We start from the raw sequence: 22,635 nt of genomic DNA, 5'->3' as shown, positions 1-22,635 counted from the left end.
GGACTAACTCACAATTTAGAAAACGATTTAAGATACCACAACCCAAGTAATTCGTTTGTGGATGACAGTCTTTCGTAGAAGTTTCTACGCAATCCATTGTGGAGGGTACATAAGATTCGGCCTGGCCGAACTTACGGCCGTTTATACTTGTTTAATTTAACACATTCACAGTATGTGTATGTATGAATCTCTTTTAAAATAAATTTTATTTTAATTATATCGTCTACAGGTACTCTCACAGTTATCAAAAAAATCAAAAGGTTTTCAAAAGTAGTTGTTTAGGCCAATCTGAATATTATAAGAAGTCGACCTCGAACCTCGGTCGATTAGTCGAAAAATCGATTTTCGGCTTTTACATCCCTAGTAAGAACGAATAAAATACTGGAGACATACACTGCAAGAAGAGTTTTCTTTTCAGAGGAATGAAGTTGTAGACAAGCGAAGATTTCTTTTGTGCTAAAGAAGTTTTTTTTTAAAGGCAAACAAAAAGAATTCGAGACAATCTTTGAATCGCGTATCATACATTTGAGTTTTTTTGGTCTAAAAGAAAATACCTTATAAGAAAGGGGAATTTCGTTTGTCTAAAGGAAAGTATTTTTTTCTTTGGGCGTAGTGGAAAAGGAATTGAAAACCTTGTATGATTTACTTTTAGGCAGACGTAGAATTTCGTCTATACGAAATTGACTGTGTTTCATAGTAAAAATTTAATATAGTAGTATGAACTGTTGAACATCGGAATCTTTCGAACGTATCTGGAATATATGTATAAAAAAACAAACAAAAATTGTGTGCTCGGTCGAAGCAGGGATCAAACGCGCGATCCTTGGTATGCAGGGCGGATGTACTAACCATTGCTCCACGGTGCCCAACTAAATGTATGTTTCTGTTAAATAAAGTTTGTTTAATCGGCTCGTGGGCGCCGTAAATTATGCTACATAAATATAACTTATAACGATAGTTGTCTATTGATGGTAATAACAGCTACGTAGCCCAGTGGAAAGTGTGTTGGCTTACAAATTGTATGGTCCGCGGTTCGATTCTAAAATCGAATAATTTCTTCTACATTGTTTGTATAGCAGAAAAAAGGTGCTAAGATCTAAAAACCTCGTGGAAGTGAGAAAGATGTAAGGGAAATTTGTCGTAAACATAAATTAATTTCAGCATCAGTCCAATAACGAGCTTTTTATACCCTCCACCATAGGATGGGGGTATATTAACTTTGTCATTCCGTTTGTAACACATCGAAATATTGCTCTAAGACCCCATAAAGTATATATATTCTGGGTCGTGGTGAAATTCTGAGTCGATCTAAGCATGTCCGTCCGTCCGTCCGGCTGTCCGTCCGTCTGTGGAAATCACGCTAACTTCAGAACGAAACTAGCTATCGACTTGAAACTTGGCACAAGTAGTTGTTATTGATGTAGGTCGGATGGTATTGAAAATGGGCCATATCCCCAAATTTGGCTTGCGGAGCCTTCCGGAGCAGCAAAATCCGATCCGGTTGAAATTTGGTACGTGGTCTAAGTATACGGTCTCTAACAACCATGCAAAAATTGGTCCATATCGGTCCATAAATATATATAGCCCCCATATAAACCAATCCCCAGATTTGACCTCCGGAGCCTCTTGGAGGAGCAAACTTCATCCTACCCGATTGAAATTTGGTACATGGTGTTAGTATATGGTCTCTAACAACCATGCAAAAACTGGTCCATATCGGTCCATAATTATATATAGCTCCCATATAAACCGATCCCCAGATTTGACCTCCGGAGCCTCTTGGAGGGGCAAAATTCATCCGATCCGTTTGAAATTGGGTACCTGATGTTAGTATACGGTCTCTAACAAGCATGCAAAAATTGGTCCATATCGGTCCATAATTATATATAGCTCCCATATAAACCGATCCCCAGATTTGAACTCGGGAGCCTCTTGGATGAGCAAAATTCATCCGATCCAATTGAAATTTAGTACGCGGTGTTAGTATATGGTCTCTAACAACCATGCAAAAATTGGTCCATATCGGTCCATAATTATATATAGCTCCCATATAAACCGATCCCCAGATTTGACCTCCGGAGCCTCTTGGAGGAGCAAAAGTCATCCGATGCGGTTGAAATTTGGTACATTTCGTTAGTATATGGCCTCTAACAGCCATGTAAAAATTGTCAAATTTTATTACTATAGAAAGTTTTGTCAAAATTTCATTTCTATAGAAAGTTTTGTAAAAAGTTTATTTCTATAGCAATGTTTGTCAACATTTTATTACCATAGAAAATTTTGTCAAAATTTTATTTCTATAGAAAATTTTGTAAAAAATTTATTTCTGTAGAAAATGTTGTCAACATTTTATTTCTATAGACAATTTTGTCAACATTTTATTTCTATAGAACATTTTGTCAACATTTTATTTCTATAGAAAATTTTGTCAACATTTTATTTCTATAGAAAATTTTGTCAAAATTTTATTGCTATAGAAAATTTTGTCAACATTTTACTTCCATAGAAAATTTTGTAAAAAATTTATTTCTGTAGAAAATGTTGTCAACATTTTATTTCTATAGAAAATTTTGTCAACATTTTATTTCTATAGAAAATTTTGTCAAAATTTTATTGCTATAGAAAATTTTGTCAACATTTTACTTCCATAGAAAATTTTGTCAACATTTTATTTCTATAGAAAATTTTGTCAAGTTTTTATTTCTATAGAAAATTTTGTCAAACTGAATTATATACGTACTTAATCGGCCTTTTTTTTTGTTTAATATATACCCCTTATGGACTAACTTACAATTTAGAAGACAGTGTTAAAAAGTTTTACGATACCTTGCCATCGGCAAGTGTTATCGCAACCCAAGTAATTCGATTGTGGATGACAGCCTTTAGTAGAAGTTCCTACGCAATCCATGGTGGAGGGTACATAAGATTCGGCCTGGCCGAACTTACGGCCGTATATACTTGTTTTTATTTGCACATTTACTATACAGTGCACGCGGTAACGTTAACACCGCCTAACGTGAACATGAACACTTTTTTCTGGCACTAACTACTCCGTAACGCTGAAAAACATGAAATTTGACGTTAAAGGAAGATTCACAATGCCAAATACAATTTCAAATACACTTACTGAATTTTTTAGTGATCTATTTTGGTTTTTTCATGAATTTTCATTATTAATTTAAATTGCTTTCCAATTTCATACCCACTGATATTTTTTGATCCCTTTTTCAATTTTTTCATGAAATTAAATTAAGTTTTTAATATTACTAATATCAACAATAATAGACTATCACGCTAGAACGTGTAAAACTCCCGAATATGGCTATGTTTTATTCTGAAATTCGCTGAAGTTCGCTAACGTGAACTCTCTTGGTATTAATTAGTTCACGTACGAAGATTTCATGTCCTCAAAATACGAATGCAAATTTTCCTTAACAGAGAAGGCGCATTTCTCTGACATAAAGATTTTTTTCCTTAGTCAATAAACTTTTCAATGATGTCGTATTGTCCTTATAATTAAGTGATTTGACTTAAATATGTGTATCATAACATGAAAGAAAAAAAATTTGGGGTAAGGTCAACTTGACTTTAATAATTCAGAAAAATTCTTTAAAATTAATGAAATTGTCTTTAAATTTGTTGTATTTTTGCATCTTGGCTACAAAGCAAACAGTCGTTAAAAAATAGGACATGTTTTTCCGCACTTTATTTTAAAGACGTTTTTTACTTGAAATATAGCATAATTTCTACTGGAAGTCGAGTCTGAATTTGGAAAATAAAGTTGTCGTTAACTCGTTTTTAAAGGACTTTGATAGCATATGAAGAAAAAAACTGAAAAAAACGAAAAATTAAAATTTGTTTCCTAGAAGCAAGTACACAAAACCCAAATTTAAAAGAGAATTGTGTCTTAAAAGTATCCTTACCTGTATTCTCCGCTTCTTTGGCTCGGAATCAATCTTTAGAACAGCGCATGCTTTTTATCAGTGAATAAATGAATTGCATTAAATAATATTTCAATATTTTTAAAGACGATATAATTCTTCAAAAGACACAAAATGAAAAAGTTTATTCTATTTTGCATATTAACGAAACATTAATATTTGCCATATTAATTTTTCTTTAAACAATTCGTTTATTTGTTTCTGTGCACCTAAAAAAATCTCCTATTGATTACGAATCTGGCAACACAGCTCACGTAGGACTTCAAAACAAAGATCAATGAAATCGCATTCCACATTCTACCTTTTCAACAAAAAATATTTCTCACTCTCTTCGTAAGCATAAAATACGCATTAACTACTACATACAGTGTTGCCAACTCCTCAAGGCCAAAAAGCACCAAAAATATATTATAAATTCTAACATACCACCTTCCACCACAAAATCGAAAATTAAATGCTCTACTAAAAAAAAAAAAAAAAAAAAAAAAAAAAAAAAAAAAAAAAAAACTTCCGAAGATGTATTATAGAACTTTTGTGAATTGAATTTTATGAAGTGGGTATTAAGATCAAGTTTAGCTGCTAAAATAGTAATTTTTTCACAATTACTTTTCTTTAATAATTCATTTTAAGGAATACAAACTTTGTGAAAATTTGCTTTTGGCTATACCCCATCAAGTTATAATAAAACTTGCAGCAAATATGCATAATTTTATGCCTTTTTTACTGATATAGTTTTCACTTTAGCGGCAAAACTCAAACTTAGTACTCACCATTATGAAACGCTATTCTAGTATACACCTTGATCAGTTTTAATGCTTTCGTCCAATTCATATTGATCAGTGATGTTTTTCAACTTTCAAAATATTAATATATGGAAGAAGTCTATTGCTTATTTCAGTTGTGAATTTAATACAAACGTTTTTAATGACATCTTTACCAAATTCAAAAATTCGACAATCATCGCTCGACTTTCCTACAGAATACCCTAAATAACAATATTAATTAAAAATTAATCAATACCAACTTCATAACAATCAAATTCTATATTTGGCAATAAATTTGAGTTTCTTCAGCTCTTGAAAGTCTAATCAAAATTTGTGTATCAATTACTTAATACTGTTCAAAATAAAAAAAGCACCAAAAGCACTAAATGAAAATGCCAGAAAGCACCAAGTTGGTGCTTTTTTTGAAAAGGCACCAAAAAGGCAATTTGGTGCTTTTTAGAAATCAGAAAGCACTAAATTTGGTGCTAAAAGCACCAAATTGGCAACACTGACTACATAACAACAACAACAATCATTTCTAACGGCAGTGTCACTGACTGCCCAAAGAATGACTGTTCATTGAGTACCAAGAATATGAAAACAAAACAAAATGCATATGCCGGGCCAAACTTTTCAACATACTCACACATAAGAACGATGATTGGAAACGAAACGATGTTTGGGTTAATATGGAGAGAAATTAACGAAGTCAAAACGAGCTATTCATATAAAGGATTCGCGTTTAATTCATAAAATTCCGCCACTGTTCTTATCATGCAACAAACCGCGTATCAACAAATTGTGCGAGAGAAAACACTGCCGTCTTGGTTGAAAATGTACGAACAACTACCTCAACCAAATGTCAGGGATGGAAGATTATGGTACGATTGTGTGTTATTAGGGTTGGGCACAATAAGCGTACATTCCAAGGAGTACAATTATTTTAACTGATTATTAAACTTCAATAAATTTCACAAAGATGCGAAACCCTTTTAAGACCAAATGCAAACAAAAATCTAAAATGGGAGAATACAAAAACAAAAATTGGTGATATTATGCACTGAAAAAAAAAAATATGGTCGTGAGATCAAAGATTTCATGTCTTTAAAATACGAATTTTGAAAGGAAAAATGTTTGGGCTAAGGTCAACTTGACTTTCATAATTCAGAAAATTCTTTAAATTTAATGAAATTGTCTTTAAATTTGTTGTCTTTTTGCATCTTGACTACAAAGCAAAAAATCGTTCAAATGTAGGACATGTTTTTCAAAACTTTTTAAAGATGTTTTTTACTTGAAACATAATTTCTACTGGAGATCGAGTCGTAATTTGGAAAATAAAGTTGTCGTAAACTCGTTTTTAAAGGGCTTTTATAGCATATGAAGAAAAAAAGCTGAAAAAGCAAAAAATAAAATTTGCTTCCTAGAAGCAAATACACAAAAGCCAAATTTGAAAGAAAATTGTGTCTTAAAAGTATCCTTACTTGTATTCTCTGGCTCGGAATCAATACCAAAATTCTTAGCGTAAAGATAAAATCTTTGGAAGCGGACATGCTTTTTCCGTGTGGTTAAATGAGAGCGAATTTAGGTTAGCATATCAGGCATACATGGAAAAGGCTCTATCTCAGTTTTACCGGAACACCAAAAATTGTTTGAGAACTTCTCAAGTACAACTTCTCAAAAAAAAAAAAACATGGAAACCAGTCGTACTCAGATAGGTACAATAAGGCTGCCAATTTTTTACTCAAAAATAGAAAATGCCGATTTTTTCCCACTTTTATTTTAGAAAATGAATGCTAATCTTTAGACTCAAAGTTTAGGGAGTTAAGTTTTTTTTAAATTTCGTAGAAATTTTTCAAAATATCGAATAATGTTTTTGGAAAAAATGAAAATAAATCGTGTGGACTTACACTTTGGCTTTTCTACGCGGACGAAAAAGACTGTTTTTCATATGTTTGGGTGTAAAAATTATATGTTTGGAACTCAACTTTTTAGCACATTATTTTTAGGTGCAAGCATATAATGTTCATATAAAATGTTTGGGACATATATGTTAATATGTTAGAACATATTATGTTCGGGACAATACATTTTCTTGAATATAATATCTCTGGATGCAAATATATATTAGTTTGGAAATTTCGTACACTCACATATATATGTTTAGAAACGTTAGAGAGAGAGAGTAGAAAAAAAGATAAAGATGTCGACAGAAATAGATTAAACAAAGATATGCTTAGGGTGAAACATAAGATGTTTGCACAATACAAACATTTTTGTGTTTGACCTAATTTTGAAAATATATTTGCTTGAAGCAGAATATGTTTGGGACCACAGAGACGATTTTTTTTTTTTGATGGTGTAGTTTTGTCAAAATTCGTACAAAGAAACATCCCACACTCCACAGCAAATGTGGATCGAATTTTAGTCAGGTAAACCTTAACCAAAGTAAAAGCTCGCTTTATAAAGATTCATTGGAAGGAATACTTTATTCGGTGTAAAAATTATATGTTAGAACTCAAATGTTTAGCACATTATTTTTATGTGCAAGCATATAATGTTCAAAAACTAGTACAACATGTTTGTGACATATATGTTAAAACATATTGTGTTTGTATATCTCATTTTCTTAAAAATAATGTCTCTGAATGCAAATATTGTTTTGAATAATAGAGCTCGATCGAATAATAGAGCTCGATCGAAGCGGGGTTTTTGGCTGAAGCCTATTTTCGGCACAAAAAGCAATAATCGGCCGAAGCCGATTATTTTCGTGAAGTTTGTAATTAAAGAATTTTGGAGCAACAATAAAAGGTATTTAAGACCATGTCTTATATTAGTTTAGAACTAAATTCAGTAGTTTAATATTATAATGACAAAAATTGTTTACGTTTTATTTGTACAGGGCGTTTGACTGAGACAATTCAACACGGGGACAATTTGATGTGAAATAAATTATTCAAAATGCTTTGCCTTCGGTTAATCGGCCTCTTGAAGCCGAAGACCAATTCGTGGCCGATTATAGGTATTTGGCCGAATGCCGAAACCGATTCTTTGGTCAAGCTCTAGTGGACAAATGTGCTTACTACTTGCAGTATTAACACTGATTTAAAAATAATAACTTGCCTGTGTAGACAAAACGTGATTCCTTTATTAATACCACACTCTTAGAAAAATATGTTTTTCATTTGTTCCGATATAAACAAAATGTGCAAACAAGGAATGTTCCTAAACTAACACTAAATGTTTGGGACATCTATGTTAATATGTTAGAATATATTATGTTTGGGGCATGAATGTTTAATAAAAATCATATGTGTGAATGCAAACATATATAAATTTACAAATTTCGACTAAACATACATATGTTGTGATATTTTATTCAAAGCGACAGAGAGAGTATAGAGAAAGAAATAGAGATGGAAACCGGGAGAGTTGACGGGAGAGTCCACGTGGCAAACAAATGTATGTTTCTGTTAAATAATGTTATGTTTGCATGGGCTCGTGGGCGCTGCAAACTATGCTATATAAGTGTAACTTATAACGATAATTATCTACTGGTGACTATAACAGCTACGTAGTCCAGTGGGTAGTTTGTTGGCTTACAAACTGTATAGTCCTCGGTTCGATTCTCCGTGCAGGCGAAAGGTAAAATTTAAAAAAATTATAAAAGTGAATAATTTCTTCAACATTATTTGTATTACAGAAAAAGGTGCCAAGAACTAAAATATTTGGAGGAAGTGAAAATTACGAGTATGTTAGGCAATGAGCACAATCGTCTTTGGGAAAAATTCTTCCAAGCATATAATATTTTTGGGCTCAAAATGCTTCCAAACATATGATATGTTCACAATATCCAATAATATATGTGCTTCCTGCAAAATATGTTTGGAACATATGTTAAAGAAGCGATTTTTTTTGAGGGGGCAGTAATCAAAATCATATCAGAATCACCTTCTGAGTCGATCTAGCGCTTGGTGTCCGTCCGTCTGTCCATGTATTTGTTGTTCACAGGATTCCGGTTGCAATTATTAAGCGATTTTGATGAAATTTGGTACAGAGAGTTTTTTGGGCACAAGGACGAACGCTATTGAATTTGAAAGAAATCGGATCAAATTTAGATATAGCTCCCATATATATGTATCGCCCGATTTCGACAAATGGGGTCGCGTTGCGCTTTTTTCAAACAAATCGTCACCAAATTTGGCATAAGGTAATCTTTTTCATCGCCCTTCAGGTCTGGAAAATTTCATGCAAATCGGTTCAGATTTAAATATAGCTCTCATATATTTACATGTATCGTCCGATTTTCCCACATTTGGCCACAAAACCTTTATTTATCAACCGATCTTACTCAAAGTTGGCTAAATGTATTCCTCTATAGCACTAACTATATGTGCAAAAAATCATCGAAATCGGTTCAGATTTAGATATAGCTCCCATATATATGTATAGCCCGTTTTTCCCAAATTTGGCCATAGACCCTTATTTATTAACCGATCTTACTCAAAGTTGGCTAGATCCAGTCCTTTATAGTACTAACTATATGTGCAATATTTCATCGAAATCGGTTCAGATATAGATATAGCTCCCATATATATATCGCCCGATTTTGAAAAATTCGCGCCTAACAACCTTATGTTTGACCATACAGGCCTCATTTCTCAACTGATCTTACTCAAATCTTGCACAAGGTAACCTTTTGTGGTATTAATCACACCCGCAAAATATTATGCAAATTGGTTCAGATTTAGATATAGCTTCCATATGTATGCATTGCTCGATTTTCCCAAATTTGGCCATAGTACTCTTATTTATTAACCAATGTTACTCAAAATTCAAATTTTGATGTATTGGCCGATCGTACTTATACGCACTTGTAGCTCTTACATAAGAATATTGCTCGATTTTTACAAATTGACACCACGTACTAAATTTCAATCAGATCGGATGAATTTTGCTTATCCACCGGAGGTCAAATCTGGGGATGGGTTTATAGGGGGGCTATATATAATTATGGACTGATATGAACCAATTCCTGCATGGTTGTTGGATACCATATACTAACATCACGTACCAAATTTCAACCGAATCGGATGAATTTTGCTCTTACAAGGGTCTCCGGAGGTCAAATCTGGAGAACGATTTATATGAGGCTACATATAATTATGGACTGATTTCGACCAATTTTTGCATGGGTGTTTGAGGCCATATATTAACACCACGTACCAAATTTCAACTGAATCAGATGACTTTTGGTCTTCCAAGAGGCTCCTGAGGTCAAATCTGGGGACCGGTTTATATGGAGGCTATATATAATTATGGACCGATGTGGACCAATTTTTTCATAGTTATTAGAGACCATATACTAACACCATGTACCAAATTTCAGGCTGATCGGATGACATTTGCTGCTCTTAAAGGCTCCGCAAGCCAAATCTGGGTATCTGTTTATAAGGGGGCTATATATAATTATTGACCGATGTGGACCAATTTTTGCATAGATGTTAGAGACCATATACTTACACCATGTACCAAATTTCAGCCGGATCGGATGAAATTTGCTTCTCTTAGTGGGTCTGCAAACCAAATTTGGGGGTCTGTTTATATGGGGGCTATACGAAAAAGTAGACCGATATGGCCCATTTGCAATACCATCCGACCTACATCAATAACAACTACTTGTGCCAAGTTTTAAGTCGATAGCTTGTTTCGTTCGGTAGTTAGCGTGATTTCTACAGACGGACGGACAGCCTCAGATCGACTCAGAATTTCACCGCGACCCAGAATATATATACTTTATGGGGTCTTAGAGCAATATTTCGATGTGTTACAAATGGAATGACAAAGTTAATATACCCCCATCCTATGGTGGAGGGTATAAAAAGAAGATTGCGCTTCCCAATTTATGATTGTCATATTTCTGTAAACCGTCAATCTGATAGACTGAATAAACCTTTATAAACAAAGAGACATTTTAACTCAGTGACACATGTTTGCAATTGCATAATTTCATAACGAAGTACTTATTTTTCGACTGCTGGTATGCTTGCACCGAAGCACTTTCCTCCAATGTCATACCCGTGTAAAATTATTATTGCTTATATATGTACGAAGAAGTTGTCACCTAAATTGGTGCAGGCATACTTGTACTCATACCTGGTAATAGGAGTTTTTGCTGGGTTTAAGTTATTATTTAGTCCGATCTGAATTCTAAACTACTTTTCAAACCTTTCGAAATATGTTTACATTGTAAATTTATCCGAAATATTCGATAAAAAGCATAAAATATAAAAACCACGGCTTCGTAAAAAATTACTTACACCTATTTTTCTGTCCACATGTGTATGTTACATAAAAGGAATCACAGAAGACTACAGTACCATTGATTGTATTTTATTGTTTTTAACTCATTTTTTATTTGTGTTCAACAAAAAATTCTTTTAATATGTTTTTCGCCAATATTTTGCTGAGTTTTTAAAATCTTGTTCATAATTGAATTTTGGATGTGCTGTAACACAAGAAAAACTTCTACTGTATGATTCAGATTTAGCCCGTGTGGCTCCTTCCTTTTTTCTGTCGAATGAGGAGATTAGCGCCGCCACGAAGAAATTCTCGAGAAAAAGTATATATCACGAACATTCTTCCAATTGTGAAAATAAAGGCCAGTACTAAGTTCGTGTTTCACTACTGGAAACTAGAGGTGTGCACGTGAGTAATAGTTTAGTCACGCACACTCACGACTGAAAGATCATACTCACGCACACTCACGACTGCAAAATCATACTCACGCACACTCACGCACGAAAACGTCGTGACCTATGGTGACTAACGAAAAATATCGTCACTCACGAATAATTTTATGATTAATTTACCTTACCGAAGTGTCTGAAAACATGAGCATTATTAACCCTCTCATGCCCAATCCCGCCGGTTAGGCGGTCTTCGTTAAACCAGGAAGCTTTTAGTAAAACATGTCTTAAGACAATAAAAAAGTTTGAAATAAAAAAAAAACTTAGTTAAAACTGTTCAACAGGCTTTGCAGTATATACTGAATTTTACCGTATATATGTTTCTTATTTCGATTTCTTGCTATTGTGTCGTAAACATTGAATATTTAATCAGCTGGCACAAAAATTGGGACATTAGAGGGTTAAAATCGAGAGTGTTATTAAACTCTTAACATCCCAGGTGTCACTAAAATTGTAATTGAATTTAACTCTTAAGCGTTTTATGTTGGTGAGCAGGAATATTTTCGTGAGTGTAATTCGTTACTCACGCACACTCACGAGGATATTATTTTCGTGACTCACGCACGACATTTTGGTTTGTTAATCACGCTCACGCTCACGCACACTCACGCTGTTGTCATGAGCGTGACTCACGAATCACGAAAATTTTCGTGAGTCACGACAATTTCGTGTCACGTGCACACCTCTACTGGAAACCAAAATAAAACAAGTATATACGGCCGTAAGTTCGGCCAGGCCGAAGCTGGTACATAAGCTTCGGCCTGGCCGGATTGCGTAGAAACTTCTTCTAAACACTGCCACCCACAATCGAATTACTTAAGTTGCGGTAACGCTTGCCGATGGCAAGGTATCTTAAAACCTCCTGACACCATCTTCTAAATTGTATGTAAGTCCATACGTGGTATATATTAAATCAAAAAAGATCGATCCAATACGTATATAATTCAGTTTGACAAAGTAGACATAAAATTTTGACAAAATTTTCTACAGAAATAAAATTTTAACAAAATTTTCTATAGAAATAAAAATTTCACAAAATTTTCTATAGAAATAAAAATGTTCACAAAATTTTCTTTAGAAAGAAAATTTTGACAAAAATGTATACAGAAATAAAATTTTAACAAAATTTTCTATAGAAATAAACTTTTGACAAAATTTTCTATAGAAATAAAATCTTGGTACATTTTTTTGGCTCGAGTGGCAACCATGATTATGAACCGAATAAAATTTGAACAAAATTTTCTATAGAAAAAAAATTTTGACAATGATGAAAATTTTATTATGAACCGAATAAAATTTTAACAAAATTTTCTCTAGAAATAAAATTTTGACAAAATTTTCTATACAAATAAAATTTTGGTAGATTATTTTTGGCTCTAGTGGCAACCATGATTATGAACCGATATGGACCAATTTTTGTGTGATTGGACCAATTTTGGTATGGTTGTTAGCGACCATATACTAACACCACGTTCCTAATTTGAACCGGATCGGATGAATTTTGCTCCTCCAAGAGGCTCCGGAGGTCAAATCTGGAGAACGTTTTATATGGGGGCTATATATAATTATGGACCGATATGGACCAATTCTGCCACGGTTGTTAAAGATCATATACTAACACCATGTTCCAAATTACAACCGGATTGGATGAAATTTGCTTCTCTTAGAGGCTCCGCAACCCAAATCTGGGGATCGGTTTATATGTGCGCTATATATAATTATGGATCGATGTGGACCAATTTTTGCACGGTTGCTAGAGACCATATACCAACACCATGTACCAAATTTCAGCCGGATCGGATGAAATATGCTTCTCTTAGAGGCTCCACAAGCCAAATCTGGGGATCGGTTTATATGGGGGCCATATATAATAAAGGACCGATGTGGACCAATTTTTGCATGGTTGTTAGAGACCATATACCAACACCATGTACCAAATTTCAGCCGGATCGGATGAAATATGCTTCTCTTAGAGGCTCCACAAACCAAATCTGAGGATCGGTGTATATGGGGGCTATATATAATTATGGACCGATGTGGACCAATTTTTGCATGGTTGTTAGAGACCATATACCAACACCATGTACCAAATTTCAGCCGGATCGGATGAAATATGCTTCTCTTAGAGGCTCCACAAACCAAATCTGGGGATCGGTTTATATGGGGGCTATATATAATTATGGACCGATGTGGACCAATTTTTGCATGGTTGTTAGAGACCATATACCAACACCATGTACCAAATTTCAGCCGGATCGGATGAAATATGCTTCTCTTAGAGCCTCCACAAGCCAACTCTGAGGGTCCCTTTATATGGGGACTATACGTAAAAGTGGACCGATATGGTCCATTTTCAATACCATCCGACCTACATCGATAACAACTACTTGTGCCAAGTTTCAAGTCGATAGCTTGTTTCGTTCGGAAGTTAGCGTGATTTCAACAGACGGACGGACGGACGGACATCCTTAGATCGACTCAGAATTTCACCACGACCCAGAATATATATACTTTATGGGGTCTTAGAGCAATATTTCGATGTGTTACAAACGGAATGACAAAGTTAATATACCCCCATCATATGATGGAGGGTATAAAAATGCAAAATAAGATTAAATATACGTCCACTGTTTGCAAATCCATAACATGTAGGGGATAGTTCAAAAAATCAATCCGAACTTAGTACCGGCTTTAACGCTTGCCAATTGTCACCGGATTAGCACGTTCTATTAGTGTAAAATTCAATACGGAGAAAATGTTTCAAAACAAAGTTGGAAAAATGCATTTCTTTTATGATTTTTTGTCTGAAAAGGCAAATCAAATGATTTCGAAAAAAAAAATGGTTGCGATAATTTCCGTTTAATGGACTTTCTTGGTGGCATTGGATAATGGGTTGGCATTTACTTCCACAAACTTGGACGAGCAATTCTCCAGAATTAAATTGTTAATTATCCACAATGGTCCCAAAGTAGTAACGTGTATTGCCAATAAGTCAAACAAAATAAAAACAGTTGGCTTGTCGAGATAGAAAATGGGTTTTCCTCAGTGGCTTTTGTTGATTTTTATGAATGAAAATGGGATCTCGTTGCGGCAATTTTCAAAAAAAAAAAGACGAAATACCGACTGAGACAACGATCGTTCAGCAGACAATTACTGCAAAGGATCAAATGCCAATACCGCATTTCCCAATTACCATTACCACACTCTATCATGGTCAGTGTCATTACCAAAAACAATAACACACACATTCACAACTGCAACAACAGCACAGCCAAAACAACCGAATTTACCCCACACACGCATGCAATCGAAGGTTTCGTCTGTCTTTCACTCTGATAAAGACTCCCTTGACGTTCCTTCCATTCATTATCTTTCGACCATTGTTTCACCTTTTCGCAAAATCAACCAAACGTAAACACAAAATTAGAAGAATTTCTTTCTCGAAGTATTCTCCACACGGTTGAAAAAGAGTGTTTTTCATATGTTTGGCTATAAACATTATATGTTTGGAACACAAATTTTTAAACACAATATTTTTGAGTGCAAGCATATAATGTTCATAAACTAGCATAACATGTTTGGGACATATATGTTAATATGTTAGAACATATTATGTTTGGGACATAAAATGTTTGTAAATATAATATGCTTGAATGCAAACATATATTAATTTAGAAATAGCCTATAAACATATATATGTTTAGTAGCTTGGAGCGCTATTTAACAGGGAGCGATATTGAATTAAGTTGGTGGTTGTTGCTTGTTATTACAAAATTAACATTTTATTTTTCCTTGGGCAATTGATCAGCTACTTCTTTGATCCTTACAAACTGTGTGGTCCGCTGTTCGAATCCCCGTCCGGCAAAAGGTAAAATTAAAATAAAATAAAAAATCATAAAATTGAATAATTTCTTCTACAATGTTTGTATTACAGAAAAAGGTGCTAAGAACTAAAAAATCTCGTGGAAGTGAGAAAGATGTCGGGGAATATACAATTGGTCAGAAACAAAATTTTGAGCATTCAGGTCGAAAACATATGTTGTTAGCACCTATATTACCTGTTTATTTTAATAATTCATTATGATTGTAAATATATAAATAAATAAATAAAATTTTGAGCACAATATTGTTTGGGAGAATTTTTTTAAGCATATAATATTTTTGGGTGCAAAATGCTTCCAAACATATTATATGGTCACATAATAACATATTGTTTTTTGGAAGATAACATTATTGAATTTGGATGCAAAAATACAAAATGTTTGGAACTTAGACTACCCAAACATATATTGTTTAGACCAATATGCTTTCAAACATATTATATATTGGTAGAGATCAAACATATAAATGTGTGGGCAATACCCAAAAATGTATATGCTTGAAGCAAAATATGTTTGGGAGTATATGTTACAGAAGCGATTTTTTATGAGGGTGCAGACTGCCAGTGGGCCAACAACTAAAAGGAGATATTTTTGATTGTATGTTAACGGGGCACAGTGGGACACATCCATAAAATGCTCACATAATCTTCTACACTAACAGAAAATCTCAAACGGACCAAAATCGGACGGTAGCGAACGAAACAGAAGCATTCACGAAAAATCAAAATGAAATATTCACGTTTTCATTAAGGGAGGACGTTCACGATTTTAAGGAACGGCGTTCGTTTTTCTTTGGCAATGAATTTTTTGATATAATCGTTATTGTTATGCGACAGTTAACGCGTATGGAGGAAGAACCACAGGTTCAATTGCACGGACGAAAATGACTGTTTTTCATATGTTTGGGTGTAAAAATTATATGTTTGGAAAAAATTTTAAACACAATATTTTTAAGTGCAAGCATATAATGTTGATAAACTAGCATAACATGTTTGGGACATATATGTTAATATGTTAGAACATATTATGTTTGGGACATAAAATGTTTGTAAATATAATATGCTTGGATGCAAATATATATTAATTTAGAAATAGACTATAAACATATATGTGTTTAGAAAGAGAGACATAAAGTGTATGCTGGAAGTAAAATAATGAAAGTAACCAATTGGCGCCTTAAAAAAATATATATATATATATACACAAAGAAAAAATGATTGGAAAAATACTATGTGTGAATATAAACAAGAATAAATTTACAAATTTGGAGTAAATAAATATATGTTGTGATATAAGACTTCGCCAAAAATTGTGTATGCTAAAGTAAAATTATTAAAATGAGTATTCGGAGAGAAAATTCATTCGGAACCAAGAGAAAAGACATTTGAAAACAAGTGAGTAAAGTAGAAAGTCGGGCGGGGCCGACTGTATCATACCCTAAACCACCCCTACTGAATTAGTAAATATAAGCATTTGTGGCGTATCATTGGTATAGGTTTTGGAGAATGTGTCTTGTCACAATCTGAGCAGAAATGTCTAATATTAGGAGCTATAGTTTATTTTACACCAAAAAAGTTAGTATGCCACTAGTATTGTGTCCATTATTCAAAAAGAGGAAATCGGTCAATTAGTTGTGGGTAATAAATCCAAATTTCTGTAAATAGGGCAATAGATTTATGTAAGAGCTACATGTAAGTCTAAATACGATCAGCTAGTACATAAGAGTATTATGGCCAAATATGACAAAATCGAGCGATACATATATATGGGACCTATATCTAAATCTGAACCAATTTGTATAATATTTTGCACAGAAGGTCACTTTGTGTAAAATTTGAGTACGATCAGTTAATAAATGAGGCCCCTATGGTCAAAAATAAGGTCATTAGGGGCAAATTTTTCAAAATCGGGCGATACATATATATGGGAGCTATATCTAAATTTGTACCGATTTCGATGAAATTTTGCACATACAGTTAGTGCTATAGAAGATTACATTTACGCCCAAATTTGACCAAATCGGGCGATACATATATATGGGAGCTACATCTAAATCTGAACCGATTTCGATGAAATTTCGCACATACAGTTAGAGGTATAGAAGATTATATTTAGCCAACTTTGAGTACTATCGGTTGATAAATAAGGGTTTTACGGCCAAATTTGGCAAAATCGGGCGATACATATATATGGGAGCTATATCTAAATCTTAACCGATTTCGATTATTTTTGGCATATATTGTCAGTACCATAAAAGATTAGAGTAAGCCAAGTTTGAGTAAGATAGCTTAATAAATAAGGTTTTTATGGCCAAATTTGGGAAAATCGGGCGATACATATATATGGGAGCAGGCTTAAAGGGTGATGAAAAAGTTTACTATGTGCAAAATTTGATGACGATCGGTTTGTAAAAAAGCGCCACGTGACTCCTTTTGTCGAAATCGGGCGATACATATATATGGGAGCTATATCTAAATTTGATCCGATTTCTTGCAAATTCAATAGCGTTCGTCCTTGTGCCCAAAAAACAACCTGTACCAAATTTCATCCAGATCGGTTAATAATTGCGACCGGAATCCTGTGAACAACAAATACATGGACAGACGGACGGACATCAAGCGCTAGAACGACTCAGGAGGTGATTCTGAGTCGATCGGTATATATTATCAATATTAGGCACATTTTTTGGCCGATCAAACTTATTATACCCTGACCACTATGTGGTTTAGGGTATAAAAAGAGCATGAGTTTTGTTTATCACTTTCGCATTACGGGCACAATTTTTTTTTGTTTCGTCAAAACAAATCGGAACGTAGGACAAGTAAGTCAAAATATTCAAACAAAGGTAATTAAAGGGATCTTCATAAAAACTAACGAAAACATGCCCGGTTCCAAAGATTGTGTCTCTACTAGAGGTCTGCACAATTCCATTTGTAAATGCAGAGTACACGTGTACTTGCAAAATGAGTACATCTATTTGAGAGAGTCGCAAAACAATTGGTACACATTTTAATGAACACCAAAAGCCACGAGTAACTTCTTGTTGCTACTCTGATGTCTTCACTACCAACAAACACATATTCCTCTTTCTCTCTTATTGAAGTGTACTCAGAGTGATCACGTCGAGTATGTTGCGAGAACAAAACTTCATAGAGTACTCCATGTACCACGTGCAGTTTCAGAAATACAAGAAAACAGTTACTCTCCATAATATATGTTTTCGGATTGATATAAAGAACGGCAAACGTTAAGGTAAGTGTGTGACATACATAAATATATGAAATATGTGACATACATACATATTTATGATTAATAATAATGGAAAGTTTTGCTTCGCACATAACTGAGAAATACTTGTTGTACCGCGTGAAGTGAAGAGAATCCATGTTGTACTTTTTCTCAAGTACTTACATTTTTATTGTTCCTTTTTTTCGGAACACATATTGTTTCGGATAAGTACTTGGTGGTATTTGACAAGCAAGTGTTCTCTTCACTTCACTACTTGCGCTCTGAGAGAAAGACAGTGTATGTACTAGAGGTCTGCACAATTCCATTTGTAAATGCAGAGTACACGTGTACTTGCTACATGAGTACATCTATTTGAGAGATTCGCAAAACAATTGGTACACATTTTGATGAACACCAAAAGCCACGAGTAACTTCTTGTTGCTACTCTGATGACTTCACTACCAACAAACACATATTCCTCTTTCTCTCTTATTGAAGTGTACTCAGAGTGATCACGTCGAGTATGTTGCGAGAACAAAACTTCATAGAGTACTACATGTACCACATGCAGTTTCAGAAATACAAAAAAACAGTTAGTCTCCATAATATATGTTTTGGTTTGTTATAAAGAGGGGCAAACGTTAAGGTAAGTGTGTGACATACATAAATATATGAAATATGTGATATATATACATATCTATGATTAATAATAATGGAAAGTTTTGCTTCGCACATACTGAGAAATACTTGTGGTACCACGTGAAGTGAAGAGAATCCATGTTGTACTTTTTCTCAAGTACTTACATTTTTATTGTTCCTTTTTTTCGGAACACATATTGTTTCGGATAAGTACTTGGTGGTATTTGACAAGCAAGTGTTCTCTTCACTTCACTACTTGCGCTCTGAGAGAAAGACAGAGTATGTACTATATTCGACAGCGAATTGCATACATGCAGTGAAAAGTTATTCGATGCAGACCTCTAGTATGTACTATATTCGACAGCGAATTGCATACATGTAGTGAAAAGTTATTCGATGCAGACCTCTAGTCTCTACTTTAACAATTTTGGTATTGATTCCGAGCCAATGGAGCGGAGAATTCAAGTAAGGCTACATTTAAGACACAATTCCCTTTTAAATGTGGGTTTTTTTTAATTTTTCGCTTTTTCATATGCTATAAAAAGTCCGTTAAAAACAAGACTTTCAGTAGAAATTATGCTATGTTTCAAGTAAAAAACGTCTTTAAAATAAAGTGTTGAAAAACATGTCCTATTTTATTTTACGATTTTTGCTTTGTAGTCAAGATACAAAAATGCAAAAAAATTTAAAGACAATTTCATTAATTTTAGATTATTTTTCTGAATTATTAAAGTCAAGTTGACCTTAGTCTAAAAATTTTTTCTTTCATGTTATGGTACCCATTTTCAAGTCAAATCACTTAATTATAAGGACAACATGACTTCATTGAAAAGTTTATCGACTTTTGAACATGGAAAAACTTTATATTAGAGAAATGCGTCTTCTAAGCTAAGCAAAATTTGTATTCTTATTTTAAGGACATGAACTCTTTGGCCTCACGACAATATTTTTTTCAGTGTACTCTTTTTAGAGTTGTGAGAGTAAAATGAAAACAAGGGGAAACAGTGAAAAATTAAACAGTAAGATCTATAAAAACAAAGATTAGTTCCTCTTTATTAATGAGTAGTCCAAGAGGAGTTGACGGATTCTTTCGAAAATAAAAGCGGGCATTGAGTAAAACCAGAGTAACATTATAACTTTTTTCTATGTCTCCTTTCATCAGGAGAACTTTTAAGACAGCACAAACGGCCTTACAATGGTGAAGATTTATCTGGAGGAATTGTAGAACCATCCAAATTTTCAACCACCGTCACATCCGCCGCTTCAATTGAGTCATCAAAGGCTTCCTCTTCACAGATCTCAGTGACTCTCGCAACAACCCGTGGTTCAGCTTTGGTAAGGTTTGAGCCTGTAGGGACTTCCCGCATACGATGTTCGTCAATGTCTGCAGTTTTTATGCCTCATTCGGCTTCGCAAGATTTTTCTTCTTCTGACTCTACCGGAGGCTTGTCCGTTTCGGAATCTTTTGGCTGATCGCTTTTGTATACCTTCATATGGATATCATGAAAGCCATAACTTACACGTCCTTGGGTCTGGGCTAGATGTGGCAGCGACTCAATGTTCAATATAAACACCGCATGTCGTCTTGGTCCATACACCTCATCCAAAAGACCAACCTTCCTATTGGCGGTTGGAAGATCTGGGTTACATGCCTTTAGTCTGTTTAGTTTAGTTGCAGGTATCCATGCGTGTGTTCTAGGTTTAGCCGGTATGTCTTTTTTATCGACTAACTCCAAGGCGGTTCCTTCCCAAACTTCACCAATTAGCATCAAAGCAGCTTTAAAGCAATCCATAGACCTCTGGTCCGCAAATGCTACTAACTTATATCCTTGATACCATCCAGCATCTTTCCGTCGAGGACTTGGTCCGGGAAACTTTTTTCGCACCTCTGATTAGACATCAGACATCGCGTTCTCAACTTCCCCTCATTTTTGCTTTAGAACCATACCGTCCAATGATCCTTTATTAGTGATAGCCATCACAAGGCTGTCTTTTGCAACTGAGGCAAACGATCTTTGCTCCCGTTTAGAGGATGGCAGTTCATCCGGTGATCGTTCCCTTTTGCCAGCTTCAAGAATTCCTTGAGCCCCCATTTTAATGAATCGCTTTGCTTAACCGACAACGTGCTTGATTTCTTTTAATGAACCAAGAAAAAACAAGTAAGGAAAGTCTAAAGTCGGGCGGGGCCGACTATATTATACCCTGCACCACTTTGTAGATCTAAATTTTCGATACCATATCACATCCGTCAAATGTGTTGGGGGGTATATACACGCTCACAAAAAATCGCTTCTGTAACATATACTCCCAAACATATTTTGCTTCAAGCATATATATTTTTGGGTATTGCCCAAACATTTATATGTTTGATCTCTTCCAATATATAATATGTTTGAAAGCATATTGGTCTAAACAATATATGTTTGGGTAGTCTAAGTTCCAAACATTTTGTATTTTTGCATCCAAATTCAATAATGTTGTCTTCCAAAAAACAATATGTTTTTATGTGAACATATAATATGTTTGGAAGCATTTTGCACCCAAAAATATTATATGCTTAAAAAAAATTCTCCCAAACAATATTGTGCTCAAAATTTTATTTATTTATTTATATATTTACAATCATAATGAATTATGAAAATAAACAGGTAATATAGGTGCTCAAAATTTTGTTTCTGCCCAATTGTATATTCCCCGACATCTTTCTCACTTCCACGAGATTTTTTTAGTTCTTAGCACCTTTTTCTGTAATACAAACATTGTAGAAGAAATTATTCAATTGTATGATTTTTTTATTTTAATTTTACCTTTTGCCGGACGGGGATTCGAACAGCGGACCACACAGTTTGTAAGGATCAAAGAAGTAGCTGATCAATTGCCCAAGGAAAAATAAAATGTTAATTTTGTAATAACAAGCAACAACCACCAACTTAATTCAATATCGCTCCCTGTTAAATAGCGCTCCAAGCTACTAAACACATATATGTTTATAGGCTATTTCTAAATTAATATATGTTTGCATACAAGCATATTATATTTACAAACATTTTATGTCCCAAACATAATATGTTCTAACATATTAACATATATGTCCCAAACATGTTATGCTAGTTTATGAACATTATATGCTTGCACTCAAAAATATTGTGTTTAAAAATTTGTGTTCCAAACATATAATGTTTATAGCCAAACATATGAAAAACAGTCTTTTTCATCCGTGTATAAAGGTTTGTCCCAAATACATACATTTAAATATCACTCGATCTGGAAGAATTTGATAGACTTCTACAAATCTATAGACTCAAAATTTAAGTCGGCTAGTGCACTAGGGTGGAACACAATGTTAGTAAAAAAATATGGGAAACATTTAAATCTGAAGCAATTTTAAGGAAACTTCGCAAAAGTTTATTTATGATTTATCGCTCGATATATATGT

The 22,635-nt window shown here is 34.0% G+C and overlaps 1 protein-coding gene across 1 annotated transcript in view; it reads right to left on the bottom strand.

Annotated features, from left to right (window-relative positions):
* Positions 1–22,635, bottom strand: part of stet (rhomboid serine protease stem cell tumor) — a 306,917-nt gene that overhangs the window by 92,988 nt on the left and 191,294 nt on the right. The window lies entirely within an intron of this gene.

This window comes from Haematobia irritans, chromosome 4 (genome assembly GCF_050003625.1).
Source record: "Haematobia irritans isolate KBUSLIRL chromosome 4, ASM5000362v1, whole genome shotgun sequence".
Classification (NCBI taxonomy): Eukaryota; Metazoa; Arthropoda; class Insecta; order Diptera; family Muscidae; genus Haematobia; species Haematobia irritans.
The sequence above is the reverse complement of the archived record's forward strand: the minus strand, read 5'-3'. Positions and strand labels throughout refer to the sequence as shown.